A 14,419-nucleotide genomic window follows, 5' to 3' on the forward strand; every position below is an offset into this window, starting at 1 on the left:
AACCAGAGGTCAAACTAACCACAAACAGACCTACGTCAAACTTGGTAAAGCAAAGTAAGTAGCCTCATAAACTTGGTTTGTTGTGCCTCAATGATTAGGTCTTCTACCCAAGAAATATCTCTAATCATAATTCGGCCTTCTACCTAGTTCAGAAATTTGGTCTTCATGCAGAGATTAGTTTTGTCTAGAAACTCAACTTGCTTCCTTAATTCAATTTGCTCTTGCCTTTCTTCCTTCGCTTGATCGGAAGTAATGTGAATTGCCTTGAACACGAGACAATCTGAATTATATAGAAGTTAAATGAACTCAAATAGACACGACTCTAAGGTTGGGCCGACTTGAAACCAACCTTACTTTTGGAGGGAAAAATACATAATTTGAAAATTCAAATTTCCCTCTTTTCGAAGCCAATATGAAGAACATGTCTTGAATATACTATTGCATTTATTTGGAAGGCGAAAATAACAATTATGAACACTGAATGGAGAGTTGAGGGAGAAGGGGCGAGGAGGCTGAACCCTAGCCGCCTCTGCCCTTGGTTCGTGCCTCTCATATTCTTCATGACTTGGTCTTCAGTGGCTTCCCGTAAGCAATCGTTGTTGCTCAATGGTGGAGTATTGCGTGTTGGTCTTGACATCAGTGTGCGATTCGGAGGGAGAGTTTGAGGGAGTGGGGGTGAGGTGGCTACCCTAGCCGCCTTTTCCCATGGTTCGTGCCTTTCCATCTCTTGAACGGGTTTCCGAGGCTACCTGTTTGTTGTTGTCGTTGTTTTTTGAGGTGTTTTGCGCGTATCCCTACGTGGGGTTTGGTGTCGGGGTTTTGTTGCCATTTTTCTTCTGGTGTTGCGCTTTTGGTTTGCATTGTGGGTTTTTGCCCTATTTCTTCTACTACCCTGTTTCATGGCTTTTTGTTTCAGCGTTCTGGGCAACCTGTGCCCTGGATATATTCTGGTTTTTGGTAGTTTTTGCCATCGTTGTGTATGTGTCTGTGTCACAGGTCATCTACTGGCATTTGTTTGCCTCTATGGAGTTTTTGGCCCCTATTCTTATTATGTTTTTGCTAGGGTTTTCGACTTGTTTTTTTTAATATTTGAAGCTTGTTTTTAGGACTTTTGATAGGTACTCATTTTTGGAGTTTTCTATTTGGACAGAACAATACTGTAAATGGCTTATGCCCACTTTTCTACATATGCTATCAACATCTACAGCGTGTAATTTTCTAATAATATCAATGAAAATTATGATTTTTCCATGTGAAAAAAACAATTGTGAAGACTGGCCATAGCTACAAAAATCCAACACTACAAAGGGAAAAGGCAAATATAAAATAAAAGGAAGTGGGGGGTCTGCTTCTATGAAGAACATGGGTGAAGTGAAATGCTTTGCATATCACAAGACTAGTCATTATGCAAGTGAAATGCTTTGCATATCACAACATTGGTCACTATGCAAGTCACTAGACACACAAGAAGAAGAAGAAAGAGGCTTTAAAAGCAACGGTAGCATCAACTAAGATTCATAACTTTGATGAAAATTTTGAAAAGGAGTTCTCTTATTGCTTGTATTTCGAAAAGTGGTATTGTTGTATCAATGAATTATGGCTAGTGGAAAATAGAGCATCCAGTTGCATGACAGGGATGAAGTTAGTGTTCCACAGTATTTCAAAGACAAGCTCAAACTGCCATGTGAATTATGGAACTAGCACCACGTATGCAATAAAGGGGATTGGATGTGTTAGATTCCAACTAGAGTCTGAAGGATTAATGGAGGTGATAGAGATGTTATTTGTTCCAGGGTTGATGGTACACATGCTCTCAGTCTCAGCGTTGCACGATGATGAATATCGAGTTTTGTTCTAAGATGGCCAGGGATTTCTATATTCAAAGGAAGTGACCTTAGATGCAACATAAGTGCTTGGCATCAGATAGGGGCAGTGATACAAGTTATTGGGACAGCATGTGGTTGGATCCGAGGGGATCTTGTATTCAAGATTAGTGTCAATCACAAAGAGAAGATAGGTGGCCAAGAAGAGTGATTCTTCTAACACTATTAAGAGACTCAATATGACATGGCATTGATAAATGCTTATGAATGTGATGGGACTCCTTGGGGCATGGTTGGTTTTAGCAGACTCTCAGCACAGGTTTCAAGGCATATAGCAAGACAGGGTTTAGGGTCAAAATGAGCAACTACAAATGATGAAATGTGCTTCGAGACAAATCCAAGTAGTGGAGGTGTTAAAAATACCTTCCTCGCTAAAAAAGAGTTAGTTTCTAATAGCTTAGAGATACTTTTGTATTCGCAGTGCCTAACATGTAGGAGTGACCGAGCTCATTCCTCTCCCTATAAACTTTACTTTATAAAGTTGAGAAATATACATTTTTAATCAATTAATAAAAGGTGACTTTTTTAAAATACGTGTGATTTTATAAAGTTGGGTCACCTAAGTGATTTAAGTGGGTCCAATGTAAAATTAAGTCATGATCATTGATCATGAGATAGCTAGATTAAATCTCAACCATTGAGATCTAGGGTTAGGATGAGAAATAAAATGAGAAATGGAGAGTGAAAAAGCACACTATTCTTCAAGAGATTTGGAGAAAAGGAGAAAGAGAGCTAAGGAAGAAGTTCAACAGACAAGGGAAAAGTACAACAATATAGTATAGCAGTCAAGCAACACGAATTCCGAAGAAAAGAAGAGGAAATTCAACACAAAGATGGCAAATTTTCAGCCAGGCAACACAAATTCCAAAGCAAAGAAGAGACAAAATTCAACGCAAAGACAGCGAATTTTCTAAGCAAGCCTAAGCCAAAAATCGAGGGGTTTATCAGCGATGGCCAAGGCATGATTTCTGAGGCAACTAGGCCACATTAAATGCTATCTAGAGGAACACAATTATTGTAGAGAGAAGCCATGAAATTTGAGGCAATTCGCATGAATCTCAAAGATAGATTGCACATTTATTACATTATCAGTGCACAAAAATCTTTGTTGTCCAAGCACTAACTTTTAGGCTTTTAGAGCTCGAACTCTAAGGTTGTCAAAGACTCAAAATTCTATGCACGTTGTGGGCACAAATTTCTAGGGACAAGTTTTGTTAAACCTGAGCATTTAATGGGTATGAATTTTTTAGCGTAAAGGACTCATAAATCAAACCAACCAATCCAAGAATTCAAAGAATAGCTAAAGCAATTTCTCCAAGAAAATTTTGGGCACAAATGTCACTGGAGATAAGTTGATTTAATTGTTGTTATTCAATATTGTAATATTCTCTAATAAATAAAATTTCCCATGGATTATCCCTTTGAGGTTTTTTCGAGAGCCTTTGCCCAAAAATCCTATGTCAAATGTGTGTTTTCTACTATTCATTTTCAACTGTTAAAAGTTTGATTTAGTCATGTATATTTCAGCTCATAAATATCAGATTGAATATGTTTAAAGTTTGATTTAGTCATGTATATTTCAGCTCATAAATATCAGATTGAATATGTTTAAAGTTAATACATTAACTGTGAAGTTATTAATGCACACTAAAGTCAAAATATTGGTTGTGTTTCACAAAAGTCCTACAAGAAGAACTAGCTTATACAAGCTACTAGCTTGTACATGAAATTTAAACAAAATTGAAACACGGGTTATATATTATTATTATTATCACATAATAAGCATCGCCATCCATAGTTTTATAAAATATATAAATTAATTAAAAACTAGCCACATCACCCAAAAATAAATTCAATATCATTATATAAAAAATCAAAAAATCAATATCATATTATAAAAAATATAAATTCAATGCTTAAAAACATTTTATAGATTCCTCCTCACAATTACATCCAATAAGGGAAAAGAAATGACAATGCAAAACGAGGATAGAAAATAATTGAACAATTGCATCCAAGAACATCAAAAATAAAAATGCATACTAAAATAGAAATGCACCCAAACAAACACCATATATGCAAGGTAATTAAGATTAATCTGCTCTATTATAACTGATTTTATTTCATTTATTTTTACCTAATATAAAGATTTTATATTCATTCCATTTTGTTTTCACAATAATGTAGTTTAAAAATGTCTTGAAACATCATTCTTGCCACAAATACCATTCATCCAAGACCAACGTATGAAACAAAGTCTTCATTAAACAAGACTATGTATGAAACAAGGTCTGCAATAAACAAGATTACGTAAGACAAGATCTATGAAACAAGGTCTAAAGAAGAACTAGCTTGTACGTGAAATTTAAACAAAATTAAAACACGAGTTATATATTATTATTATCATCACATAATAAGAAGAATCATCATCATCCATAGATTTATAAAATATATAAATTAATTAAAAATTAGGCCACATCACCCAAAAATAAATTCAATATCATTATATAAAAAATCAAAAATCAAAAAATCAATATCATTTTATAAAAAATATAAATTCAATGCTTCAAAAACATTTTATAGATTCCTCCTTACAATTACATCCAATAAGGAAAAGAAATGACAATGCAAGACGAAGATAGAAAATAATTGAACAATTGCATCCAAGAACATCAAAAATAAAAATGCATACTAAAGTGGAAATGTTCACAAACAAACACCATATATGCAAGTTAATTAAGATTAATCTGCTCTATTATAACTGATTATATTTCACTAACTAATATAAAGATTTTACATTCATTCCATTTTGTTTTCACAATAATGTAGTTTAAAAATGTCTTGAAACATCATTCTTGCCACAAATACCATTCATCCAAGACCAACTTATGAAACAAGGTCTTCATTAAACAAGCTTATGTATGAAACAAGGTCTGCAATAAACAATATTACGTATGAGACAAGGTCTAAAGAAGAGCTAGCTTACACAAGCTACTAGCAACCCACAACCACTCGCACAAATATCACAAAAACAGAAGAGCTAGCTTATACAAGCTACTAGCAACCCACAACCACTGGCACAAATATCACAAAAACAGAGTGACCATTAAGATTAATAGCTAACAAACTTCAGTCAACTTAATATGGAGATTCTCGGGTATTCTTTTGTAATTCATTTAGTCTCATAATATCATTCTTCACACACGCAGAATCAGTGATCAATAACATTAATGGCAGACAGATTCAATCGATGAATTAAAAAGAGAATGGCAAACGGAATTACTAATAAACAAAGGGAAGGTTGTAACCAGTCAAGGTTAAACAATACTCCCTGATTATCTAAGACCACTAAAAATGTGATTTTTACTTCGCACGACCATGAAAACAAAATGGAATTTCAACCAATTCACCTTTATAAACAAGTTGGGAAGGATACAACTTAGCTTTAGCCATTCCCAAAACAGAATCCCTAGCCTACCCAACCATAAACAATGAATGAAAACAATCTGGAATTTCAACCATTCACCTTACATACAAATTGAGAATATACAACTTAGCTTTACCCATTCCCAAAACAATATCCCTGGCCTCACCAACCATAAAAATGAATGGACGTTTATCTTGTTATGAACTTCCTTGTAAGGGAGGTTATGATCAGTTCGTTTTTTTTAGACTACCCTCCACAAGTCTTTAAGTGGGAAAAAATAAAGGCAAAGCAATGACACTTACTTTTAGACAGTTGCAACATGCTCAAATAGTTTGTTTCAATGTTGCAAACGTTGGCATCGGGATAAAATTAGCAAGGGTCCAGAAAACCAAAAAATCATAAAAATCAATAAAATATTTTGGTAAAATATGCCAAAATTAAGATACCAAAAGAGTATAGGTATAGGATGTTTGCAACACTAGTTTAATCGTTTGAGTTATAAAATATCAAAGACGGATTTAGTATTTCTGTTCACTTTTCCCGGGTTAGAATCCTATAAACAGCACAAAAAGGACCAGAAAGTGTGCGTGTGATTTTCATGTTACATCATTAAACCTGTAGATTGTAAATGTAATGTACATCAGTCTATAAAGTAATGTGATAAGATGGATTTAGTATTTCTGTTCTCACTTTTCCCAGGTTAGAATCCTATAAACTGCGCGAAAAGGACCATAGAGTGTGCGAGTGATTTTCATGTCGCATCATTAAGCCTGTAGATTGTAAACGCAATGTACATCAATCTATAAAGCAGGACTACTGTAGATGTCGTGTATGTCTTTGTACAAAAATTGGATCTCGAGGCTACTACCTTCCCAAAGTTCTTTCTAATACAAAGTACTCCCAAAGTTCTTGGAAGTTACTATCCTGCAACTCAAATAACTTCATAAACCACTTCAAAAAAGTCAACCCTCATTGCTTGGACTTATATCGCTTCCCTTCTCATCTTTACCATCTCTGCAAAGCAACTCCTATCAATGAGACCTTAGCTTGTACCACTTGAAACATCATTGCCACGCTAACCAAAGTCCTAAATTAAAAATCCTATTACACGGTTAGAATCACCTTCCATCTCTAGTTTTTTAATATCCAACCCAATACATATATTCAAGCGCTATCAAGCCCCTTCATGCTCTATAACTACAAGTTGCAATCCAAAACCCATCCCTTAACAAAGATTGTTTTCATTCAACATTAATCTTGTATGGACTTCGATGGGCATATTAGCATCAAATGCACTCATACATGTAAAATTTCCAAGAACGGCCCCAATTGAACCACGTTCAAAACATTAGACGCGCGATGCAATTATGAGACTATTAGGCTTCACCCAATAAAAGATGATAATGCTGGTAAGCATGGATTTGACACAAACATATACAACAACTGTAAGGTATACATGTTGCACAACAAAAAAGACTATCAAAAACTATCCCGTACTCGAGCAATGCATTCTCATCCTTAAAATTTACCTAATACACATGAGAACATGCACTTTATCTTATTATAATTACTAATAACAGCAATATATAGGCAATAAAGCAGCTCGACCACTTTGCCACCAGTTACTAATAGAAACTCCAGTACAAATATGAATTAATCACATTTAACTGTTCAGAAATACGACGACCCTAGCTTAGCACTTTATTGCTGATAGAATTATCATGCGAAGTGAGCCCAATGCATATGCTTCTAACACTCGAGCAATGCATCCCCGTCCCTAGAATTTACCTAATGCACATGAGAACATCCACTTTATCTTATTATAATTTCTAATAACAGCAATATATAGGCAATAAAGCAGCTCAACCACTTCGCCACCAGTTACTGATAGAAACTCCAGTACAAATATGAATTAATCACATTTAACTGTTCAGAAATACAGAACAACCCTAGCTTAGCACTTTATTGCTGATGGAATTATCCTGCAAAGTGAGCCCAATGCATATGCCTCCTGTTGAAATGGTAATTTGCTCACAAGTGGATATACAATAAAATGGCATATTTTGCAAGAAAGAATTACATCATATCTGCATTTGCAGATAAGAATTTCTGAGGAAGACAGTGACATTCAATAGCCATTTCTGGGAGCAATTTGCACACTTGTCAGCAAACATTGCAGACAACTTGAAAACTGGTGGTGTAAAGCACTAACGAAGGTGCAGAACAGTTTATAGGCCCAAAACCTGACAGGATCAATCCCAGCTTTCAAGCAGCAATACTGCCTGTAACTTCAACAATTATATTTTCTAATAGTGCGGCAATACAATAAAGTATTTCCTGGTTTGCTGTGCATTACAAGTACCATGTAGGTACAACAGTCGTGAAATCAGATACATTATGGAAAAACGACCAAAGGCAATCTCTCAGATTTCTCTAACACTGTAGTGTTGATGAAATTCCACTGCTTCAAAGTGCTTACAAGTATTGTCAAACGGCAGTACATTCTAAATTTACTCATATTACACTTGAGAACTAGAACACATACTATAGAAGAGAATTAAATCAGAACACTAAAACAGAACTGATAACTCATGAGCTGCTGCCGCTTCAAGTACCTCAAGCTCAAACTAGTCTGTTGTTCTTTCTTGCATCAAAAGAACTGAGTACAATAAGAAACAAGTTCCATGAGTATAAAATCAACAAATACAAATGAATATTACATTTTTTATCATCACCCAACGAACAAGAACCAAACAAAACTCAAGTCTAAGGGAAGGTTTATCAACTTGATGTCAAAAGAAGTGCCATGAACAGGTATACCCCATCTTCTGGAAAGCAATTGCAATCCCTGAGAAAAGAAATCATCTTATTGTCTACCACAGTGCAGACTATCGACATCTGAGACAAAAATTCATTCCCAAGTAGTCCAAAGCACCTCATAGCAGTTTCTCTATTACAAATCAGACAATATTAATACAACCGATTTCTTGCCTCGAAAACTTTTCAAAAGGTCTATACAAAACTTGAACTACAGTCTATACAGACACTGTGTTCAATCCAGATTTTGATTACAAACACCATTGAGGCCATACAGTATCTCCAATTTTTCACATCATTGAGGTCATCAGTATCTCCAGTCTCAAACAGCATTCAGGCCACATTTGATATAAATAGTGCTAACTGACCCATGACTCAGGCAAGAAAATACCCAATTCCCCCACTGAACCCTATGAACCAGCCCATACTTGGCAACATGACTATAACACTCCCTCTCACCATAAAAGACATTTGAGACAATTGTACATTCGAGATCAAGCGGAATGAAAAATATCAACAATACAAAAATCATTGCCTAGATCTTTCCAACACGAACAATACATGGGAATCAGAAGCAGGAAGTTGCCTTCTCCATCACAATATTCATCTTGGGATACTGGCAGACTGCAAACATCCAAATGCTGTAATATTTAGGGTAAGTACTGATAACTTTCCAGCTCAACAACACAACAAAAGGGAGGGCACAGACAATCATAAAAAGAGTAAGCAGATCACGGCTACTTACCCCATGCTTGAATATCAGCAGAGTTAATATACCTTTTACACGAACATGAGAATATCAGCTTGAGAAACTACAAGATACTGCCACATTCCTCAGTAGCTCCTGCCTCAGTTTCTTACTTTACAGCATTAAAAATGTAGCAATGCATAAGTCTTAAAGACCATAAAGTTGACAAAGATTCAAACATACAATCACACATCCAAACTGAATGAATCAAAACAACATTACATGCAAGCAAAATTTTGAAGCCTGTGCACAACACGACCTTTTGATGAAAGATGCTACTTAATCAACATAAACAAGTCCAGACATTCTTCAAGGAAAGCCACAAACAAAGTTACAAGGAAAAGGAAAATTCAACTCATTCAACAGTCATCTCCTTTATAAAAGACCTCTACATCAGATAATGAGTTGAACATTTACTCTTGAAAAGAACCTTCTAATGTTAGTTATACTAGACAATCCCAAAATCAAAAATGTGACCAGCAGACAATCAAGATCTGATCAGCAATAATAGCTGTCGTAGAAATATTGGCAAAAGTTCAACTGCCAATATACATGAAATAAATGCCATATATATATGATTTGCATCGACTAAACGCTGTGGAGTAACATGATCTTGGTTGGAAAAAGGAGCATGTAGTGAAAAAGAAAGGTTGGAATATAAATCAGACCATTCAGTAAAGCAAATAAAATGATGTTTGGAACAGCAAGGGGCTATTAACAGCCATTCACACTTTTTGCTTGGGAAGGGAAATCAAGAACCTATTGGAAGATCCAGGCTCCATGTTTCCATAAGTCCAGATGCTGTATGTGTCCCATATACTTTAAGGGCCCTAAAACCCTATCTTTTGCCAATAAAAATAACTACTGCGCCACATTTTAGACAACACAAATCTAATATTTTCTAGCAGTCTGCATTTCTGGGTTTGTGAGAACAATTTGGAGCAAAATATTTTCTGATATCTGAATCTTTTGTGTTCCAGTTCAATGGTTTCTTTTACGAAATAGTTGTGTGTGTGTGTGTGTGTTGTCTCCCCATACCTTGATACTAATTTTTCAAAAGATGCAGTGTAGAATTTCCACGAAATTCTGATCTGCTAATATGAACAATCTGAAACAATTTTCTTTTCAAATAGACACGGAATTTTTCTACCAAATAGCAGAGGAATAAAACAGAAATAATTGCACAAATTCACACAACAATTTTCTGGGGAACCCGACCCTTGCTTGCTTCAGAATTTTATTAAAGAAAACTGAGCAATAGATCTGATACAAATACTCTATAAGGAGGCCCGGGGTCTGGTACCAGCACTCTCATTTGCACATTGAGATGGAAGAGTAAGAGGTTTTTTGCTTACCATCTCAGAACAACTCTATGTTTTTTGAGGAAAAACATACAGTTTTCTGAATGCTTAAATGCATATACTATGAAACTTTTTATTGCCTTAATAAGAAGTTCGATTTTTTCTTTGTAAAAAAGATCTGATACAAATACAAGCTAGTTTCAATCTGAAAATACAATGATTCTTCTGCCTGTCCTAGGCCTGAAACCCCTGCTTGATAGCTGATCTGCTTCCTCCTTCTATGCACACTAGAGGCTCTGATTCCCTTGCAAAATTCCAAAGGAAATAGCCTCCTATTTCCTAGCGCAGCTAGAGCTCCTATTAAATAGGGAATTTCCCTATTTCTATGCACACTTCAAGAAGAATTGCTCTCCACAATAATCCACACAACAAGAAAACCCATGGCTCAGTCCTCCACAGGCTCTCTTGCTCACAAACTCATGCTCAAGAATAATGAATACAAAGTGTACCTTTGATCTCCTTATAAGCACTTCAATTTGGCTATTGTTAGTGAGTTTCTAAATTAGGATGTCGAACTGGAGCTTTTGTACTTAACTAAAGTCAGTACAACTAGTTAACTGTAATTTAAGGAGGCTCACTCCACTTGAACATTCAGTTGCCAATTTAACTCACACTGGAGAACAGATAACTCGGTCCTCCACAAACTCGCACTAGTCAAACTGCTTCTATAACTCCTCATCACTGGAACGCGTGCATGATTAAGAAGATCACTAAATTGATTCCTTGAATTAAGGCACAAATCAAGGAATCCATTCCTTCACTACTTTTCAACATACAGCAGATCCACCTCTGGATCCATATGCATTTCAATTCCAGCTTAGATAGGAAAAGAACCCAGAGTATAAAATTTGCCAAAACAGTCAAGACACAAGGTAGCACTGCTGAGAAGATATTTTAATCACACATTGAACCTTGCTGAATTCCAGCTTAGATAGGAAAAGAACCCAGAGTATAAAATTTGCCAAAACAGTCAAGACACAAGGTAGCACCGCTGAGAAGATATTTTAATCATACGTTGAACCTTGCTGAACAGTTAAATCTTGACAAGGCTTCTTGCATAAATTTAGATAGGCTACATAGCAGTGTGAAACAACAGATGAACAGAGATTCAGTCTCCTGAATTCTTGAATTCAGAGCTGAGAGAGAAATCTGAAATTGCCATAACAGTTTATTTTGAAACTCCTGTAAAACATTTAGGATATAAATATCAATTATTCAATGTATAAAAGCTCTCTTAAGTTGAAAGGCAGCTTAAGCGACCACAACCCAGTTGTCTAGGGTCCCATTGGGATGTGACTTTGTTTGGGAAGTTTAATCGAATACCGAACAGTCATGAATTTAATAGAATAATTATACGTGTGAATTTTGATATAGTGCTGCTACTCTTACTGGAACTAGCCAGGCTACCAACCACCAATGAAGGCTAAATTGACAGCCTTATGTCAAGGGCTGAAAACATCTTCAAGTCTGAATGTTGGTGATTTGTTTATTCCTGTTTTAGCAGGAGAAATAGTTATACGTGTGAATTTTGATATAGTGCTGCTACTCTTATTAGAACTAGCCAGGGCTACCAACCACCAATGAAGGCTAAATTGACAGCCTTATCTCAAGGGCTGAAAACATCTTCAAGTCTGAATGTTGATGATATGTTTATTCCTGTTTTAGCAGTCAAATTCATTACATGGTTGGAAAAATACAAGTGTCAGATTACAAAACTCATTGGAAAAGGCTAGAGATTGGATAGTAAGTTTAGTGAGATTATATTCAGGACAGGATGGAAGACCATGTCATTTTGTGAATACTTAGTTCAGAAAATAAAGAGCAAGCTAAGATCATTACAGAAGGTAGCCATGTTCAGCAGTTGTCATATTGAGAGTTACTGAAAAGATGGTTTTATTGGATTAAAAGACAAATCAGATCCACAGACCTCTGTGACCCAATCTACACATGAGATCAGCAACATGATGATACTGAAGTTTGAACACTTCATGATGGAGAAAAGGCAAGATGTGAGGAAAATGGATGCATGCAAGAGGCCAACAAGGAAATGGCTGATGAAAGTGACACTGAAATTGGTTTGTCACTGGAGCTTTACCACCAAGTTGTGGTCTAAAGGTTGAGATGACAGATCACCATGCAAACAGCCCATCCCTTTTAAGTTTTTCTTGATCCTACGTCCCCCCGCTTCTAATCCCTTTCTATAGCCCTGTATTTCTATTTCTATTTATATTAATACTTCCCTTTTTCTTTAGGTGCTCTTATATATAATATAGAAATTATATCATATATTTTTCAAGAACATGTCAATATGTGTGTGTGTTTATCTAATTCACATTATTGCAATAACAGAAACAGATATGAATATGATATCTGAAACCTATTTTGCACAAATTTTAGAAATAGGTACTGGTTTCAGAAACAAAAACACCATAGAAACGTGACCCTCCAACCCGGTATGTCAGAGAAACAAGATATATAAAAATATTATATATACATACATACATATCCACAAGGTTCAACTCAATCAATTAAAACATCTACCCCACGCAAGTTTCCAAGGAGGCGGCCTTATGTCAAAGGTTCAAAATTTGTTACTAATGATTAAGCCACCTCCATACTGCTAGGAAACCTTCGGTGGGATCCCCTCCCTTCCCCCTATGATATTCTACACACACACACTCATTCCAAGGAAACCCACAAGATGCTCCCCCACATTTGTGGATGGCATCCTTCTTAAACTCAACAACATAGGCTAGTCTGCCTCACCCAAGGGGATTCAAACCAGGCAACTAATGTCACAAAACTAGACAAATGCCCAGGAACATTGATGACAACCAGTTGAGCCAACCCCTGGGGCTATATACCTAGAGTTTATTTAAAATAACACATTTCTTGCAAGAAAATAAGAATGATAAACATAAATGACATTTTCGAATGTAACCAATCGCTATACTAACTCCCATTGATGATTACAATGTGCAAAATTCAAAAGCAGTCAATGAGACTATACATTGAAAATCATCCTTTATAGTTGAGGCTATACATCTAAAATCATCAATGTTTATATGTTGCAAAACATAATATGAGCTAGCCTAATATAAATCTATCCCATCTCCATTATCATCAACAAAAATAGAACAGAATGCGTTGTTCAGCGCTAGATTGTCAATTGGAAGAAACTAGAGCTACACTTCCATATACATCACTATCGATATTAAGCACAACAAGAGAGAGTTCCAAGTTTGAGGATTCTATGTTAATTTTATCCTTGACCTAGCACCTGGCAATTCAATAACCTGGTAGATTGCAGATCTACTGAATGAAAGCACAGCTAAATTCTTAACAGAATTAACCTAAGCAAAATTACACAACCAATCTCAATCACAATGACACAAACAGCTTCTTCCCAATCAACAGTTCTTCATTAAATCTAAGCTTACTTGGGTCCCCATCCTAGGATAACAGCCCAACTAAGAAAATTACAGATATACATGGCTTTGGATCTGATCCAACAGATCAGGCTCTATATCTGTCCTCGATCTCCTTGGCTGATCTAGATCCCCGATATTGTACTTTTGCACTTATGAAAATATATCTCTCCAAGACTAGTACCATTGTATGTTGTGTCTTTCTCCTCTCCTTAGCATTGCTTTTATAACTTTACATTGAGCCAAATCCCTAACCCTAGTCTCCAAAGTGATTGACAACCAAGATTAGATATCACCTCACTTGAGATCAACAGTTAAGATTAAAAGATAATCACTAAAGTAAATTACGTTACTTTTCCTAAGTTTCTTTAGGTCAATTAGCCAACATAATTAAGTATGTGTTTTTCCCAAGTTAAACTTACACTAAGTTACATTAGCAACTTTCTCACACTTGAGCAAATGTTCTAGTGAGATCTGTAGATGACTTCTGCATGCCTAAACACTTAGGCCTATGCAGAGGAACCTGCCCGAGCTACAAATATCAACATTCTAGATCCCACATGCATATTCTTCACCGCTACAAGGCAGAAGGCATATTTTCAAATGCAAAATAAACTAGATATTTGACCTTTTATAATCCCACCCTGTTGCAATTCATGAAATGAATGAAGCAATAGGTGATCATGTTCCTTTTTGCTAAGGGTGAGTTGTCAATTGTCAAAGAATACAAGTACCAAGGTTTTAAAAATATACAC

General features: G+C 35.8%; 1 pseudogene; it reads right to left on the minus strand.

Moving 5' to 3' along the window:
* LOC149183939 (COP9 signalosome complex subunit 1 pseudogene) overlaps positions 1–13,688 on the minus strand; it is a 36,683-nt pseudogene extending 22,995 nt beyond the window's left edge.
* Between the last annotated feature and the right edge of the window lie 731 nt (positions 13,689–14,419).

This window comes from Pinus tabuliformis, chromosome 3_2 (assembly GCF_031772625.1).
Source record: "Pinus tabuliformis cultivar Carrire ecotype Pingquan chromosome 3_2, CPIR1, whole genome shotgun sequence".
Classification (NCBI taxonomy): domain Eukaryota; kingdom Viridiplantae; phylum Streptophyta; class Pinopsida; order Pinales; family Pinaceae; genus Pinus; species Pinus tabuliformis.